The 18,745-nt window shown below is 48.3% G+C and overlaps 1 long non-coding RNA gene across 1 annotated transcript in view; it reads right to left on the bottom strand.

Moving 5' to 3' along the window:
* Positions 1–471: 471 nt before the first annotated feature.
* Positions 472–18,745, bottom strand: part of LOC137623211 (uncharacterized) — a 61,847-nt gene continuing 43,573 nt past the window's right edge. The window contains exons 2-3 of the long non-coding RNA XR_011040566.1: positions 3,857–3,910; positions 472–1,112 (exon numbers count right to left, since the gene is read on the bottom strand). This is a non-coding gene — a long non-coding RNA (uncharacterized lncRNA). The remainder of the gene's footprint in view (positions 1,113–3,856; positions 3,911–18,745) is intronic.

Genomic DNA, 18,745 nt, shown 5'->3' with positions numbered 1-18,745 from the left:
AAGTACTATAAGTGTGTACGTGGTGAATGCGGATATCTAGATCTCAGAGAGAGGAAAAGATACGGCCTCTTGATGTGACGGCAAGGAGAGTAGTGAAGCGTATCATGCAAAGATGGCCTGCGCCCCCACGCACTGTGGTTGCTTACCCAATGTATTATGATGCAATCAAACCCTTTTTCTTTTCATTGGCTGGTTGTAGAGAAAACGAGACTAGTAGTAACCCATTTAAATGACTCGGAAGTTTGTATCTGTATAGGAATAAACAAAATCAAATGCCAGTTGCTAATTAGATGTCCGTCTTGAAAGAGATGAAATAGTATAGACAATAATAATAGATTCATAGATGTGATAATTAGTTGTAGGTTACATTCACATGTAATTAATGACTGTAGAATGAATTTGAATCAATTGCTAAAAAAGTGATTAATATTCATTACTCTTCAGTCACACATTTAGATAACTTGTTTACAGTAATTAACACAATTCTACAAATGATATTATCTAGAAGTATGTCAAGAGGTTCAGGGGAAAATGACATTCAATTTAACAGCTAGTTAAAGAATATTGACAAAATGAGCAGCAAATCTTTAAGGAAAAAGTCCTCCCTCATTTGCATTTGTTAGTCTAAATTGATTTTTAATGGTCAATTTCCTCCTCTTTTCAAAACTTGCTTACAATAATGTATAAAACCATTCCATTGAACATCACCTATAATAATTCTGGCTAACTATTTCAAGAGTTAATAGGAATCCATTGTCATTCAGTATATTCACATTTGGCAACAAAACTAATGATTGTGCTTGTTTAAAATAAAATAATTAGGATACTACAATCTAAATTTTAATTACAAAGTCAATTTGATTTTAGACTAGCTGCTTCACTTGAAACAATTTGCCGGTACTCCTTTGGAAATCAGAAATTAAAAATCAATATATTTTCTCTTCCTCGGAAACATTGTGGAATTTTTTTTTCTGTAGTAAATCGCTGATTATTCACTGCTGATCTTCATCTTGATGTCACAGGATTATTTCATTATACTTGATGCATAATTATTTGCAGTTCAATATCCAGTTTTGAACAGGCGGATATAAATCCCTTTTGATGATTCCAGTCTGAAAAATAAATAAAAAATGTGAATTGTACAGACATATCAGCCTTATTCAAACATTTCACAGTACTTAAATATCAAGACTATACATTTACTAAAAAAATATGCATGATAAAATATAAAATATTCCAATGTATCAAATATAAAAGTGGAAATTATGACAAACTAGGCGTGTCCATGTTAGTTATAAAAGAAAATATTATTACTGAAAGTACTTTATGTTCAGTAAAGAGAAAATATATTACCTCCTAAATCCTAACAAGGAGATACTTCACTAGAACAATCAAAATACTGGCCTCTGGTACTCTACTGACTATCAGAACTCCCTATCATCATTAATTTTTTTTTTTGAAAGATACTCAAGTAAAACTACAATTCCCCAAATAAAACATTCTACCTAACACCAGAGGATACCTGGTCAAACACAATAATCATAAAAACAAATGTATAAATTCTAAGCGAAAGTAGAATTTACTGACATGGCAACAGGTGTAAAATATTACTTAGTACAATATACAAACGTATAGTGCTGTGCAAATGAAATCAGTGATTTTTTCATCATCTCCTCCTCCCATGACTACAGTATTGAAGCAAAGGGCCTTGGTTAGATTTTGCCAGTCTTTTCTATCTTGAGCTTTTAATTCAATATTTCTCCACTCATCATCTCCCACCTCACGTTTCATAGTTTTCAGCCATGTAGGGCCTGGTCTTCCAATTCTTCTAGTGCCTTGTGGAGCCCAGTTAACCATTTGGTGAACTAATCTCTCTTGGGGAGTGCGAAGAGCATGCCCAAATCATCTCCATCTACCACTCACCATGATCTCATCCATATATGGCACTCAAGTAATCTCAATTATAGTTTCATTTCTAATCCTGTCCTGACATTTAACACCCAATATTCTTGAGGGCTTAGTTCTCAAATCTACTAAATCTGTTGGAGATTATTTCACTTGACAAAAAACAGAAAAAAACTGACCAGCACCTACCTAAATTTATCAAGGAAATGTATAATTTTTGTAATTGAAATGTCTGTAATAATAAACTTTTATTATATATTTTATGGATCCTACAAACTAATCCCAGGTATCCTACCATAATAATTCATTTATCAAAGTAGATATTCAGGTTAACCTTCAAGCACAGAATCAGCTTGTTCTACCCACCTTCAACCTACTTATCTTACCTTAAACTATGGAAAATCTTATCTCACACTCAGACTCTCTAACCTAGTCTCAATTAGTTCATTGACGAGCTTATTCAACGTTATTGTTTTACACCCACTGAGTATACTTCATTCATGGACTAACCTATTCAACTTTACTAAATTGACAACCTGGACTTATCAGAATCACTTCTTTAATGTTAATAACAGAACAAAAATGTTATCTTTGCTAATGATTAACCAATGTTACCTTCAATCAATGAAAAATCTATCCAACCTTATTCATTTACTATATAGCCTATTCCTGCCTTTATTCACCATTAGCTTCCCTATCCTGCCTTTGTCCCTTGACCAACCTTGTCATTATCTAATCAAAATTATTATTCTTGTTTAGTGCTTTCTATGAACCTAAGCTTCAGGTTATAAACTGTATCAAATAATTCAATAAAGAAAGTTAAGCCATCTATCCTTCAACATTTAGAATTAATAAAAATATAATCATAGGTTATGGATAGTCTTTTATTGTATTTCTCATCATGCATTGTAAGGAAAACTTTGATGACATCTTCCTGTATTGATATAATCCCATCAGTAATATAAAGTTTTTAATGAAATATGTGATGTTGCCTGGGTATGCAAATAAAAAATAAACAATTACCTATTAAACTAAATAAACAGCTGTTACAGTTATATAAAATTAAACCAATTTGTTCCTACGCGAATACAAACCCTCGTTCTTTAATACGAGTTTTACCCTTAGGAGGGAGAAGTCCTATAACCAACTGGCAGGTTTACATTCCTGGGAAATGTCTAAGAACTTTGGTACTGAATACAAACTAAAGTGATGACTCATATCAGCCTCATAGATATGAAGATGAGGTATATGTTAGGACAAGTCCCTACTATGGACTGGTAAATTGTCAAGGAAGAACCTATACCTGTATAGTTGAAGTCAGTGATTTTAGCGTTATGGAAGGGTTATAAACGACAGAGAGGCCGTTCAGTAAGTACAAGTATATTCTGTAGGTTAGCGAGATGTTTTCGTTGTTTTTTCCTCTTTGGCATGATGAAATTCTTTCCAAAACAAAGGAAAACAATGTGAAACAGGGAATGTCAAGAGGAAAACAAAACGTGAACTAAAATGTGTACAGGTATTAATTTCTGGCACTGTTGTTCTGTTAGTTCTTTATGCATGCTGCATAAGATTTTTCATAACTCTGACCATCCTTTGCATCCAGATCTTTACAGAATGTACCATCCTGTACTGTGAATGTGAAAAGATGAATCATTTTAATGAAGTTAACATGAACAAATATTAAGGAAAGGAGAATATTTAAACAATATAGATGAACTATGTTAATTAAGTTACGATATGTTGTTTAAATGTATGGTCATATGAGAAGACGGGTGCATACATTTGTCTATCCTCCCCCTCGTTTGGGAGGGTAGGAGATTAATTTTGAACAAATTTATTGCCAAGAAAAGTTGCTCAATCATGAAGCTCAAATGCATCTATCGTCCGGTCCAGCAAATACTAGAGTAACTTCTGCACCCTAAGGAAGAGGTAAAAGGCCAGTCGAACTTACCTCCCATTCTAAACTCGTGTAACAACTGCTAACTTAGCCGAGATAATTCTCATCCTGTAAAGGAACAAATTTACTTTATCAATTTTTAGGCCCAAAGATGACTATTTTCAGCAAAAAATTAATTACCACATGACTTTCACCTTTATACAAATTCCAGGCTTGGGTTAAAAAAAGAATGAATTATTAATTATTCATCCTCTTAAAACATAGTTAAACTTCCCATGTGTTCTTTAGGAAGAACACACCACTAAAATAGATAAAAACAAAAAAAGACTAAAAGTCAGACAATCTGGAGTGCACATCCTGTCACTACCAAGTTGACACTAAAGCAGTGACATGACATGCGGCTCATAGTGCTGTTAGAAACTTAAGCTCCATTGCTAGAGATAATAGTATATTGGAAGGAAAGGAAATGGGGAAATTTTTTCAAATCAAGGGGTAATGTCAACATACCAAGCTTCTAGAGATACACACCATTATGAATATCAGAGGAAGTTCACTGTAATAAGAGCTGATGGTTGAAAATGGAAATTACAGTAAAAGCCTTCTTTTGAAAGCAAAATCTTTCTATTCAAGTTCTACATGAGCAGATCTAATCCCCTTCACATGTAGATTGAGTTGAACAGTAGTACAGTAATTTTTACTCATGACTTGTCAATTGCACCTTAAAAATGTAAAGACTAGGCAAATGCTACACATTTTAAAGCCTTCACTCAAAGGCTAAGTTAGCCTTGTCAACTTGTATATGCCCTTTGCTAATTCTTAGAGCCAAATGCTTCATCCCTTACACATCGGGATATCATCAACCCATACATCAAAGTAATTCACTATACTGTACCTAAAAATGACAAATTTGTAGATAATATGTTATTTTCATTAGTAAAATAAATTTTTGAATATACTTACCCGATAATCATGTAGCTGTCAACTCCGTTGCCCGACAGAATTCTACGGACGGGATACGCCAGCGATCGCTATACAAGAGGGGGGTGTACTCACCAGCGCCATCTGTGGCCAGGTACTGCAGTACTTCTTGTCAACACCACCTCAATTTTTCCTCGGTCCACTGGTTCTCTATGGGGAGGAAGGGTGGGTCAATTAAATCATGATTATCGGGTAAGTATATTCAAAAATTTATTTTACTAATGAAAATAACATTTTTCAATATTAATCTTACCCGATAATCATGTAGCTGATTCACACCCAGGGGGGTGGGTGAAAACCAGTGTACATGTTAATCAAGAAGCTAAGTATCCCGTATTTCATATTATCAGTTATTCAAAATAACAATGAAATTACAAGTACCTGGTAAGGAAGTCGACTTGAACCATTACTCTGCCTTTAATAAGTTCGTCTTCCTTACTGAGCGCAGCGTTCCTCTTAGGAGGCTGAACAACTCTAAGGTGCTGAAGTATAAAGGGCTGCAACCCATACTAAAGGACCTCTACACAACCTCTAACCTAGGCGCTTCTCAAGAAAGAATTGACCACCCGCCAAATCAACTAGGATGCGGAAGGCTTCTTAGCCTACCGTAACAACCCAAAAACAACAATAAAAGCATTCAAGAGAAAGGTTAAAAAAGGTTATGGGATTAAGGGAATGTAGTGGCTGAGCCCTCACCTACTACTGCACTCGCTGCTACGAATGGTCCCAGGGTGTAGCAGTTCTCGTAAAGAGACTGGACATCTTTGAGATAGAATGATGCAAACACTGACTTGCTCCTCCAATAAGTTGCATCCATAATACTCTGCAGAGAACGGTTCTGTTTGAAGGCCATCGAAGTAGCCACAGCTCTCACTTCGTGTGTCCTTACCTTCAGCAAAGCAAGGTCTTCATCCTTCATGTGAGAATGAGCTTCTCTAATCAGAAGCCTTATGTAATACGAAACTGCGTTCTTGGACATAGGCATCGAAGGTTTCTTAATGGCACACCATAAGGCCTCTGATTGTCCACGTATAGGTTTTGACCTTTTAAGATAGTACTTTAGAGCTCTGACAGGGCAAAGAACTCTCTCTAGCTCGTTACCCACCATGTTGGAAAGGCTAGGAATTTCGAACGATCTAGGCCAAGGACGTGAAGGCAGTTCATTTTTTGCCAAAAACCCGAGCTGTAGGGAACATGTAGCTGTTTCGGATGTGAATCCTATGTTCCTGCTGAAGGCGTGAACCTCACTAACTCTTTTGGCTGTTACAAGGCAGACGAGGAAAAGAGTTTTGAGAGTAAGGTCTTTGAAAGAGGCTGACTGGAGAGGTTCAAATCTAGGAGACATAAGGAACCTTAAGACTACGTCTAGATTCCAGCCTGGAGTGGACAAGCGACGTTCTTTAGAGGTCTCGAAAGACTTAAGGATGTCCTGTAGACCTTTGTTGGAGGAAAGATCCAAGCCTCTGTGGCGGAAAACTGTTGCCAACATACTTCTGTACCCTTTGATCGTAGGAGCCGAAAGAGATCTAACATTCCTAAGATGCAACAGGAAGTCAGCAACTTGGGTTACAGAGGTACTGGTAGAGGAAACTGCATTGGCTCTGCACCAGCTTCGGAAGACTTCCCACTTGGATTGATAGACTCTGCGAGTGGATATCCTCCTTGCTCTGGCAATCGCTCTGGCTGCCTCCTTCGAAAAGCCTCTAGCTCTAGAGAGTCTTTCGATAGTCTGAAGGCAGTCAGACGAAGAGCGTGGAGGCTTGGGTGTACCTTCTTTACGTGAGGCTGACGTAGAAGGTCCACTCTTAGAGGGAGAGTCCTGGGAACGTCGACCAGGCATTGCAGTACCTCTGTGAACCAGGCCAAAGGGGAGCAACCAACGTCAGCCGTGTCCCTTCGTGAGAGACGAACTTCTGAATAACTCTGTTGATGATCTTGAACGGCGGGAATGCATAAAGATCGAGGTGGGACCAATCCAGCAGAAAAGCATCCACGTGAACTGCTGTCGGGTCTGGAATTGGGGAACAGTACAATGGGAGCCTCTTGGTCATGGAGGTAGCGAACAGATCTATCGTTGGCTGACCCCACAAGGCCCAAAGCCTGTTGCACACGTTCTTGTGAAGGGTCCATTCTGTGGGAATGACTTGACCCTTCCTGCTGAGGCGATCTGCCGAGACATTCATATTGCCTTGAATGAATCTCGTTACCAGCGTGAGGTTTCGACTTCTTGACCAAATGAGGAGGTCCCTTGCTATCTCGTACAGCTTCCTCGAATGAGTCCCTCCCTGCTTGGAGATGTACGCCAAGGCTGTGGTGTTGTCGGAGTTCACCTCCACCACCTTGTTTAGCAGGAGGGACTTGAAGTTCATTAAGGCCAGATGTACTGCCAACAACTCCTTGCAATTGATGTGAAGCGTTTCCTGTTCCTTGTTCCATGTTCCCGAGCATTCCTGTCCGTCCAAGGTCGCGCCCCAGCCCGAGTCTGATGCGTCCGAATAGAGATGAAGATTGGGGGTCTGAACAGCTAACGAGAGACCCTCCTTGAGAAGGATGTTGCTCTTCCACCACATGAGAGAAGTCTTCATCTCTTTGGTAACAGGAATAGAGACCGCTTCGAGCGTCATATTCTTGTCCCAGTGAGCTGCTAGATGGTATTGAAGGGGGCGGAGGTGGAGTCTCCCTAACTCGGTGAACAGGGCTAACGATGACAGGGTCCCTGTTAGACTCATCCACTGTCTCACCGAGCATCTGTTCCTCTTCAGCATGCTCAGGATGCACTCTAGGGCTTGGTTGATTCTTGGGGCCGACGGAAAAGCCCGAAAAGCTTGACTCCGAATCTCCATTCCCAGGTAAACGATGGTTTGGGAAGGAATAAGCTGGGACTTCTCTAAGTTGACCAAAAGACCCAGTTCCTTGGTCAAGTCCAAAGTCCATCTGAGACTCTCCAGACAGCGACGACTTGTTGGGGCTCTTAAAAGCCAGTCGTCTAAATAAAGGGAGGCTCTGATGTCCGCCAAGTGGAGGAATTTCGCAATATTCCTCATCAGTCGCGTAAACACCAGAGGTGCCGTGCTTAGGCCAAAACACAGGGCTTGGAATTGGTACACAACCTTTCCAAAAACGAATCTCAGAAAAGGTTGGGAGTCTGGATGAATGGGGACGTGAAAGTAGGCGTCTTTCAGATCCAACGAGACCATCCAGTCCTCCTGCCTGACCGCTGCTAGGACCGACTTCGTCGTCTCCATAGTGAACGTCTGCTTGGTGACATAAGCATTGAGCGCACTGACGTCCAGCACCGGTCTCCAACCTCCTGTCTTCTTGGCCACCAGGAAGAGACGGTTGTAAAAGCCCGGGGATTGATGATCCCGGACTATCACCACTGCCTCCTCCTGTAACAGGAGCGACACCTCTTGATGTAACGCTAGCCTCTTGTCCTTTTCCTTGTAGTTGGGAGAGAGGTTGATGGGAGAAGTGGTCAGAGGGGGATTGCGGCAGAATGGGATCCTGTAACCCTCCCTTAGCCACTTGACAGACTGGGCGTCTGCACCTCTTCTTTCCCAAGCTTGCCAGAAGGTCTTGAGTCTGGCTCCTACGGCTGTCTGGAGAGGAGGAGAGTCAATGTTTGCTTTTCGAAGACTTGGTACCTTTCTTGGACCTGCCCCTGTGACCGTCTGGGCGGGTACTTCCTCGGCTGGGGGCTCTGCCACGAAAGGGCGGAATAAATCTGGTAGCAGGAGTATCAGCCACTGGGGTGCGGTAAGTTCTTGGTACTGAAGGTGTAACCTTAGCCTTCCGTGCTTTAGAGGCCACGAGGTCATGCGTATCCTTCTGTATAAGAGCCGCAGACATTTCCTTGATAAGATCCTCAGGAAACAGGAACTTAGAAAGAGGAGCAAAAAGTAACTGTGACCTTTGGCAAGAGGTGATACCAGTGGAAAGGAAGGAGCAAAGTTGTTCCCTTTTCTTGAGGACTCCCGATACAAACATAGAGGCAAGTTCGCCGGAACCATCGCGAATTGCTTTGTCCATACAGGACATGATCAGCATGGCCGAGTCTTTGTCAGAAGGGGCAGTCTTCTTGCTCAAGGCCCCCAGGCACCAGTCGAGGAAATTAAAAATTTCAAAGGCGCGAAAGACTCCCTTTAAGAAGTGGTCCAGGTCAGAAAAGGTCCAGCAGACCTTAGAGCGTCTCATAGCCGACCTTCGTGGAGAGTCAACCAAACTTGAGAAGTCAGCCTGGGCAGAGGCAGGGACCCCCAAGCCTGGTTCCTCTCCCGTGGCATACCAGACGCCCGCCTTAGAAGCCAGCTTAGGAGGCGGAAACATAAAAGACGTCTTTCCCAGTTGCTGCTTGGACTGCAACCAATCCCCTAACATTCTCAAAGCTCTCTTTGATGATCTAGCAAAGACAAGCTTAGTGTAGGCAGACTTAACAGGTTGCATGCCTAGAGAGAACTCGGATGGAGGAGAACGAGGGGTAGCAGAAACAAAGTGTTCAGGGTATAACTCTCTGAACAGAGTAAGGACCTTGCGAAAGTCAATGGAGGGTGGCAATGACTTGGGTTCCTCCACATCAGATGAAGGATCATCCAGGTGAGCAGCTTCATCCTCAGAAACCTCATCACCTGAGTGTTGAGAAGCGAGAGGTAACGATAAAGCAGTATGCTGAATGGCTGAATCCTGAAGAACGGGTGCATGCGCACTAGCGGATTCATCCTCAAGACTCTGCTGAAGAGGATGAGGGCTGGTAATGACAAAGTCCTGAGGCTGGGATGAAGGAGGTTCTGCGGGGGTCTGAGGAGCAAGCGTGGTGAGAGGCGAATGCTGTAAAGCATGAGGCTCATGCTGCATAGTCTGCGGTTCAAGTTGAATAGGAAGCGGCTTAAGCTGAGAAGTGTGTGGTTGCTGCATGCGTTGAGGTGGCTGTCTCATAGCATGAGGTTCCTGCCTCAGGAGTTGCGCTTGCCTCAAGGGTTGAGGTGGCTGCGCAGAGAGAGGCTCTTGTCCCACGAGTTGAGGTTCTAGCCTCAAGAGTTGAGGTTCTCGCCTCGAGAGTTGAGGTTCTCGCCTCGAGGAAAGTGGAGGTGGCTGCTGCAAGAGTTGAGGTTGCTGCCTCAAGGATGGTGGAGGTTGTCGCACCGCAAGAGGTTGCTGCCTCGAGGATGGTTGCAACGCAAGAGGCTCCTGCCTCAAGGGTAGAGGAGGTTGCTGCAAAGCATAAGGCTCCTGCCCCAAGTGTTGAGGAGGTTGCCGCGTGGCAAGAGGCTCCTGCCTCAAGGAAAGTGGAGGTTGCTGCACAGCGTTGGTATCTGGCAACTCCCACTGCGGCAGCTCACGCATGGAGGTAGCTTGAGGAACCTCAACATCATACGTCTGGCAGGCTGGACTGCGCAGAGGTGGGGGAGCGCTCGCAGGAGGAGGTGTGATAACCTTCTCTGCCTGAAACTCCTGCATCAACACCGCAAGCTGCGACTGCATAGTCTGCAGCATAGCCAACTTGGGATCAACAGAAGTTGAGGTCTGTTGAGGCATAGCTTTAACAGAAGTTGAGGTCTGTTGAGGCATCGCTTTACCTCTCTTAGGAGGCGTGCAGCCATCCGATGACTGCGGCGAGTCCGAACTAGCCCAGTGGCTACACCCGGGCTGTTGGACTCGCGCGGTCTGGACCTTACGCTTAAGAGGCCTTGAGACCTGGGTCCAGCGTTTCCTCCCGGAAACATCTTCTGCAGACGAGGAAATAAAGGGCTCAATCGTCTGAGAGTGGAAGTGACGATCTCTATAAGATACGCCCGCAACCACTGAGGATACTACTGTGCGCCGATCAAGGCCTGCCGAACCCTTTTGCCCTTCGACATTGCTTCTCCCCTGGGCTTGGGAGCTTGCAAGAGGTCCCGGACTGGGAGGACGACTGGCACGCACAGAAGTATCCTCATGCGCAACACTGACACTGACACTAGGCACAGCACTGGCACTACCACTTCCCACTGCACTTTTCACTTTAAGTTCCTTGACATCTGCCAAGAGAAACTTGTGGTCACTCACTACCGACTCCACCTTATCACCTAAAGCCTGAATGGCACGTAAAACATCCGACATATCAGGCTGAGCACTAATAATAGGTTCGGGGGTAGCCACTACAGGGGGAGGAAAAGGTTGAGGATCATGGGGGGAGGAATAAAGTAAAGAGCGAGCCGAACTCCTCCTAACTCTCTCTCTAACTTAGTCGTATACTTGAGGAATTGAATAAAATCAAATTCCGAAAGTCCGGCACATTCCTCACATCGATCTTCCAACTGACAGGATTTTCCCCTACAGTCGGAACAAACGGTGTGAGGATCAACCGAGGCCTTCGGAAGACGCCTAATACAAGTCCTACATCGTCTTTGGGGAGGAGCTTGAGAATGGTTGGACATCTTGAAACAGAGAACAGTCAAGGGGGGATTCCAAATTAAAGCAAAGATCGTTATACCATTAATCAAAATCAATCCAAAAGCTATCTAAGCTAAGGGAAAAGCTTCCTGTATAGCGAAAGCTGAAATCTCAGAGCAATACTTCACCAAAACCGTGAACAAAGACTCCAAAATCATAAGCGTATCCATGTAGGTCTTGCCGGAAGCACGACAGAGGAAAAATTGAGGTGGTGTTGACAAGAAGTACTGCAGTACCTGGCCACAGATGGCGCTGGTGAGTACACCCCCCTCTTGTATAGCGATCGCTGGCGTATCCCGTCCGTAGAATTCTGTCGGGCAACGGAGTTGACAGCTACATGATTATCGGGTAAGATTAATATTGAAAATTGTATTTTTCTTAACTATACAAACCTTAGCTATTTACATGGGGTAATTACTTCGGCGTAGCTGAATGACGAGCCATTAGAATTTTAACAAGTTACTACCCCACCCACCGCTAGTTAGCGGGGGGGGGGGGGGAAGGGGTAGCTTGCTACACCCCCCCCCTCACACACACTAGTGAGTGCTTCACTTTGATTAGAGGTAGGACTTATCCCGGGGGGCAGGGCTAGCGGGCAAATGTGTGTAAATAGATAAGGTTTGTATAGTTAGGAAAAATGACAAATTCGAAGATAATTTGTATTTTTCCTAACCATACAAACCTTAGCTATTTACAAAGGGTTTACTTTTAGCGCAGCTGAAATGACGAGCCAATAGTTTTTAACGAGGGTTAATTACCCCCGCGCTAGTTAGCGGGGGGTGGGGAAGGGTAGCTTGCTACCCCTCCCCCCTCCACACACCGGTGACTTGCTTCACTTCACTTAGAGGTAGGACTTGACTTGGGGGTCAGGGATGGCGGGCACATATGTGTAAATAGCTAAGGTTTGTATGGTTAGGAAAAATACAAATTATCTTCGAATTTGTCATTTGTTCCGTAACCGAAATACAAACCACGCTATTTACAAAGGGTGACTTACCCCTTAGGAAGGGTGGAAAGTCCCCAGCCTTACTGACTTCGGCTTGCCCGGGGGCTCGATCCCTTAGTGAGCAGCACTAGAGAGAGGGAGCCCCTGTACCTCACAGGTTCCTAGCATCGCTAGGAACGAGTGGCCTACATAAGTAGTGTGAGGAGGAGAGTGTGACTCGTCCTATGAAGTTGACCTTGAGACCTTCAGATAGGAATTCTAGGATAGGACGTTCCCCATACCACCTCGTCAGGGTATGGGAGACGCAACAGTATTAAGCTTAATACTAGGAGCACAAAGAAGCATGGGTTACCTGCAGAGGTCGAGGTCAGCTATGCGAGGACCAGGATGCTGCTTCCCCAAGAGAGGGGAGAATGAAGAAAGAAGTAAGGGTCAGACATACTCTTTCATTCACACAGACTAAGACCGGGTAACAACGCCCTCAACCTACTGCTACTTGTCCAAAAAGGAGCCTGAGGTTAGACCAGCTGTTGTGCAGCCACCACAGGGCCGATAGAGAACGTATCGAGGCTCCTGTGGGTCACGTCTTGCAGGTAGTGGGCTGTGAAGGTCGTTTGACGCTTCCAGACCCCCGCTTGAAGTACCTGCGTCACAGAGAAGTTTCTCTTGAAGGCCAGGGATGTAGCAATACCCCTGACATCGTGGGCCCGAGGGCGACGTGACGGAGGAGGGTCAGGATTCAGGGCATGGTGGATAACCCTTCGAATCCAAGCAGAGATGGTGTTCCTTGTGACCCTCCTCTTTGTCCTGCCTGTGCTCACAAACAAAGCTCGCACCTGAGGACGGACTGCAGCCGTTCTCTTCAAGTAGTACCTCAGACACCTCACTGGGCATAGTAGCAGCTGGTCTGGGTCGTTTGTTACAGAACGGAGACTCGCAATCCTGAAAGAGTCGAACCGAGGATCCGGCACTCCAGGATTCTGAGTCTTGGCCACAAACTCAGGGACGAACCTGAACGTTACCTCCCCCCATCCCCTTGAATGGGCGATGTCGTACGAGAGACCATGAAGTTCACTAACTCGCTTGGCCGAGGCCAAGGCGAGTAGGAAAGCCGTCTTCCAAGACAGGTGGCGATCGGAGGCCTGGCGTAATGGCTCGAAGGGAGGTCTCTTGAGAGACCTGAGAACTCGAACCACGTTCCAAGGAGGGGGTCTCACTTCCGACTGGGGGCAGGTAAGCTCATAGCTACGTATGAGTAAAGAGAGTTCTAGCGATGAAGAAATATCCACGCCCTTCAATCTGAAGGCCAAGCTTAAGGCTGAGCGATAGCCTTTCACTGCCGAGACAGAAAGGCGCATTTCTTCTCGCAGATACACAAGGAAGTCCGCTATTGCTGGAATAGTGGCATCGAGTGGAGAGATACCCCTTCCACGACACCAACCACAAAAGACTCTCCACTTCGCTTGGTAGACTCCCTCAGAGGACCTTCGCAGGTGCCGAGACATTCTCTCCGCAACCTGTTGCGAAAAGCCTCTCTCCGCAACCTGTTGCGAAAAGCCTCTCTCCGCGAGGAGACGCTGGATAGTCTCCAGGCGTGAAGCCGAAGCGAGGCTACGGCCCTGTGAGGGACACCGGAGTGGGGTTGTCTGAGAAGCTCGTGTCGTGGAGGAAGCTCCCTTGGGAGTTCCGTCAGGAGTTGCAGAAGGTCCGGAAACCATTCCGCGTGATGCCATAGCGGAGCTACTAGAGTCATGGAACAGTTGACCGATAGTCTGGTCCTGTTGAGCACCCTTCTCATCAGACAGAATGGTGGGAAGGCGTACATGTCGATGTTGTCCCACCGTTGCTGGAAAGCATCTTGCCAGAGTGCCTTGGGGTCCGGGACTGGTGAGCAGTACAGGGGCAGCTTGAAGTTCAAGGCTGTCGCGAACAAGTCCACCGTCGGGGAACCCCACAAAGTCAGGACTTTGTTGGCTATCTGAGGATCCAAAGACCACTCGGTACTCACTATCTGCGAAGCCCTGCTCAGACTGTCGGCGAGCACATTCCTCTTGCCAGGAATGAAGCGAGCTGATAGTGTTATCGAGTGGGTTTCGGTCCACCTCAGAGTCTCTACTGCAAGATGGGATAGCTGTTGCGAAAAAGTGCCTCCCTGCTTGTTGATATAAGCCACTACCGTGGTGTTGTCGCTCATCACCACCACGGAGTGACCCGCCAGGAACCGTTGGAACTGTTGAAGGGCCAGAAAGACGGCCTTCAATTCTAGCAGGTTGATGTGTAGGCACTTTTCTGATTCTGACCAAAGGCCTGAGGCCCTCTGGTTCAGAACGTGCGCCCCCCACCCTTCTTTTGACGCGTCCGAAAACAGAGTCAATTCCGGGGGAAGGACGAGAAGACTCACTCCCTTTCGCAGGTTCTCGTCGGCCAGCCACCACCGCAAGTCCGTCTGTTCCAGAGACCCCATTGGGATCAGAGTGTCCGGGGAATCGGATCCTTGATTCCACCGGGACTTGAGCCGCCATTGAAGGGATCTCATCCTGAGGCGGCTGTTTGGAACCAGACGGGCCAGGGAGGATAGGTGGCCCAAGAGACGCAACCACGATTGGGCGGGGAGTTCTTTTCGCCTGAGGAAAGGTTCCGCCACCCTCCTCAGCCTTGCTATCCGGTCGTCTGATGGAAAGGCTTTGTGGAGATTGGTGTCTATTAGCATGCCTAGATAAACCAGTCGTTGGGACGGCTGCAGAGAGGACTTCTCGAGGTTTACCACGATCCCCAGATCCTGGCAAAGATCTAGAAGCCTGTCTCGGTGTCGAAGAAGGGTCGACTCCGAGTCTGCTAGGATCAGCCAATCGTCTAGGTAACGAAGGAGACGAATGCCGTTCCTGTGCGCCCAAGTCGAAATCAGGGTGAACACTCTGGTGAACACCTGAGGAGCTGTGGAGAGACCGAAACACAGCACCTTGAACTGGTAGATCTTGTTGTCTAGGCAGAATCTCAGGTACTTCCTGGAAGACGGATGGATTGGGATCTGGAAGTACGCATCCTTTAGATCCAGTGTACACATGAAGTCTTGTGGTCTCACCGCAAGTCTGACCGTGTCTGCTGTCTCCATGCTGAACCGGGTTTGTTTGACAAACCTGTTCAGAGCCGAGAGATCGATGACGGGTCTCCAGCCTCCAGTAGCCTTCTTTACAAGAAAGAGTCGACTGAAGAAGCCTGGAGAGCCGTCCACGACCTCCTGGAGAGCACCCTTCTCGAACATGGTCTCGACTTCGGCCTGAAGGGCCAGCCCCTTTGCCGATCCCATGGCATAGGAGCTCAACGACACTGGATTCGCTGTCAGGGGAGGTTGAGATGATGTGAACGGGACGCGATAACCTTGGCCGATCACTGAGATCGTCCAAGCATCGGCCCCGAGATGTTGCCACCTGCGGACGCAACGCTGAAGGCATCCCCCCACAGGTGGACACGCAGGGGGACTGCCACCCCTAGGGCTTGCGGCCGCGGCCGCCACCCCTAGAAGTCTTGCCTCCCCTGGAGGACTTACCGCCCCTCTTGACCTTGCTGGAAAGGGCTGGGGCTTAGACACCACTTTCTTAGCTGCCGGTGCCTGTTTGGGAGCCTTACGAGGCTGTTGCTGCTGTTGTGGCGGGGCTGGAGGCTTATAGGGCCGAGTTGTAAGGGCCCTGTGGAGGAGGGAGTCCGTGCTGGATTTCCTCCACCTCTCAGCCGTTCGCTCCAAGTCTTGAGGCTCAAACAGGCTCTCCCCCAGGAGGGAGGCATGTCGGAGCCTACACACATCTACGGCGGGGACCTTCGGATGGAATCTCTCGGACACAGCATCGGGACGCTTCAACACCGAGTTGGCCCACAGGGTAGTAACCTGGTGCGCCAAGAACTCGATGGAGCGGGTGCCCGAGAGCAAGAAGGTCTCTAGGGCCTTCCTATTGGTCTCCTTAGACAAGTCCTCAGATCGCAATAGGATGCCCAGAGATCCTAACCAGAAGTCCAGCCACGAAGTGGCCTGCATGGCACACTTAGCGACCTTCTCGTGGTTAAGGATCTCTGCCGCCGAGAACGACACCTGCCGGGCAGAGAGTTTCTCCAAGGGAACTCCCTTCGCCAGCTCCTCCACAGAGTGATGGAGAGGAAGAGCGAGGTTGTGCTCACCCAGGATCTCGAAATACCTCCTCTGCTGAAGGCGAGGAGGAGGGATGAGTTTGTTCCCGGCAGTGGAACGACTGGAGGAGGCAAGAAGTGCGAGCTGAGCATTGGCCCTAGCTCTGGCACTCTTCAGCCCCCGAGACCAGGGCAGAGCTGCACTGGTCTTAGGGGCCTTCCGAACGTCAAACACTTCATCCAGAATCGTGTCTTTGCCTTCACGGGGGGGGGGATGACTGGATCCGTAAGACTGTTAAGTTGCCTTATCAGGCTTAGGACCTGCCAGAAGGCATGTTCGGACTCTTGCTGTTCTCCTCCCTGCGGGCTGGCAGCTAAGTCTCCTGCCCCAGGAATCTCTTCCTGGGGTGATACGTGGACATTCCCCTGGGTAGTCGTGGGTTCCTGTCGAATCCTTGCAGAGGATTTAGGGATGGTCTTGGAATCCTTGGGTTCCCTCCTAGGAGGGATACAGGATCCCAACAACGAGGTTCGAGGGGCCCCTTCCTCACGAGACGATTCTCCTGCCTGAAGCGAAGTCTCCCCCCCTGGTGCCGAGGGGAAGACTACCGGCCCACTGGACTCACCTGAGGACGGAAAGGCCTCGTCCACGGGAGAAGGAGAGAGTACTCGTGCAGGAGAGGGGACCCTCGAGACCGACCTCTTGGGAACCAACTTCGCCCTGGGGGAAGTCACCACGAAGTCCACTCCTCTCTTTCTCTTCAGCGTAGGAGAGACAGCCGCTGGTTTGTTACCCTGGCCGGCGAGTGCTGGTTTCATAACCCTCACTAACGCCCGTGCCAGCGGACCAAACCAAGTCTGCTGCTCAAAGGACACAGAGTCCGAAATCCTCGCTAAGGTGAAAGGGATAGGGCGATCCTTTGGAGTGGACACGACGGTACCTGCCTGAAAAGAAGGTGGGGAAGAATGCTGTAATGACCTGTCCTCGTCCTGCAATACCAACCTGTGCTTGGATGGAGGTGATCCCGAGTGCCGTCTAGGAGCACGCGTCCCTGCTGCTACCACCGGCTGTGGAATTCGCCGCGAACTATGGTCGCGCGAGGGTGAACGGTAGCGCAAAGGCGAATGGTTGCGCGGGTGATCGCGCGGGCGCACAGGCGAGCGGTCGCGCGGGCGAGCGATCGCGCGGGCGCGCGGGGGCGAGCGATCGCGCGGGCGCGCGGGCGAGCGAATCGCGCGGGCGCGCAGGCGAGCGATCGCGCGGGCGCGCAGGCGAGCGATCGCGCGGGCGCGCAGGCGAGTGGGCGTGAGGGTGGGCAGGTAAATGAACACGTGTCCGAGGCGACGAACGCAAGCGATGGCGCGACGGCGAGGGATCGTGCTGCCGCGTAGGTGAAGAAGATCGCTGGCGATAATGACCACGTGATGGTAAGCGATGGCGAGCAGCATGTGTAGGTGAATGATCGCGTGCAAGAGGGCGGTCGTTCAGGGTTGCGCGATGAGGAGCAGCATGCGTAAGCGGGCAATCGTGCAGGGTTGTGCGATGGCGAGCAGCATGCGCAGGTGAATGATCGCGTGAAAGGGTGCGATGGTGATCAGCATCCGCAGGAGGGCGATCGTTCAGGGTTGTGCGATGAGGAGAAGCATGCGTAAGCGGGCGATCGTGCAGGGTTGTGCGATGGCGAGCAGCATGCGCAGGTGAATGATCGCGAGAAAGGGTGCGATGGTGATCAGCATCCGCAGGAGGGTGATCGTTCAGGGTAGTGCGATGAGGAGCAGCATGCGTAAGCGGGCGATCATGCAGGTTCGTGCGATGGCGGGCAGCATGTGTAGGTGATCGCTGGCGAACTGGTGATCGCTGGTGAGCTGGTGATCGCTGGCGAGCTGGTGATCGCTGGCGAGCTGGTGATCGCTGGCGAGCAGAAGGTCGACGCGAGTCCTGTGAGAGGACAGGTGGAGCGGTGCGTTCACGAGCAGGAACGGGAAGATCGCTGGCGCGTTGGAGAACATGTGTTTCTGACACACGCGCAGCACGATGTTGCGTAGCCACAGGACCAGGTGGATGGTGAGCAGGGAGTTCAGCAGGAACTAAAGGGTGGTCAGAGACCGCAGGGCGATGGTCCTCAAATGAGCGCTGACGCTCGGAAGAGAGCTGACGAGCAGGAGAGCGCTGGCGAGGGGGGCGAACCTCAGGAGAGAGCCGACAAGCAGGTGAGCGTCGGCGAGCAGGAGAGTCTTGGCGAGCAGGAGATCGTCGACGAGCAGGAGATCGCTGGCGAGCAGGAGATCGCTGGCGAGCAGGAGAGCGCTTGTGCGCTGGCCCTGCTCGCGTAAGAGAAGAATCCCTTAGCCCCGAAGGGACCGTTGCCCGTCGGGTGACGAGTTCTCCAGAAGGCGAAGATCTGGCAGGAGATGGTGAGCGGTCTGCAGAGAGGTTCAAGGAGGGCGGAGCAGTCGGTTGAGGCTGACGA

Source organism: Palaemon carinicauda, chromosome 2 (assembly GCF_036898095.1).
Source record: "Palaemon carinicauda isolate YSFRI2023 chromosome 2, ASM3689809v2, whole genome shotgun sequence".
NCBI lineage: Eukaryota > Metazoa > Arthropoda > Malacostraca > Decapoda > Palaemonidae > Palaemon > Palaemon carinicauda.
This window is presented reverse-complemented; position numbering and strand designations above follow the sequence as displayed.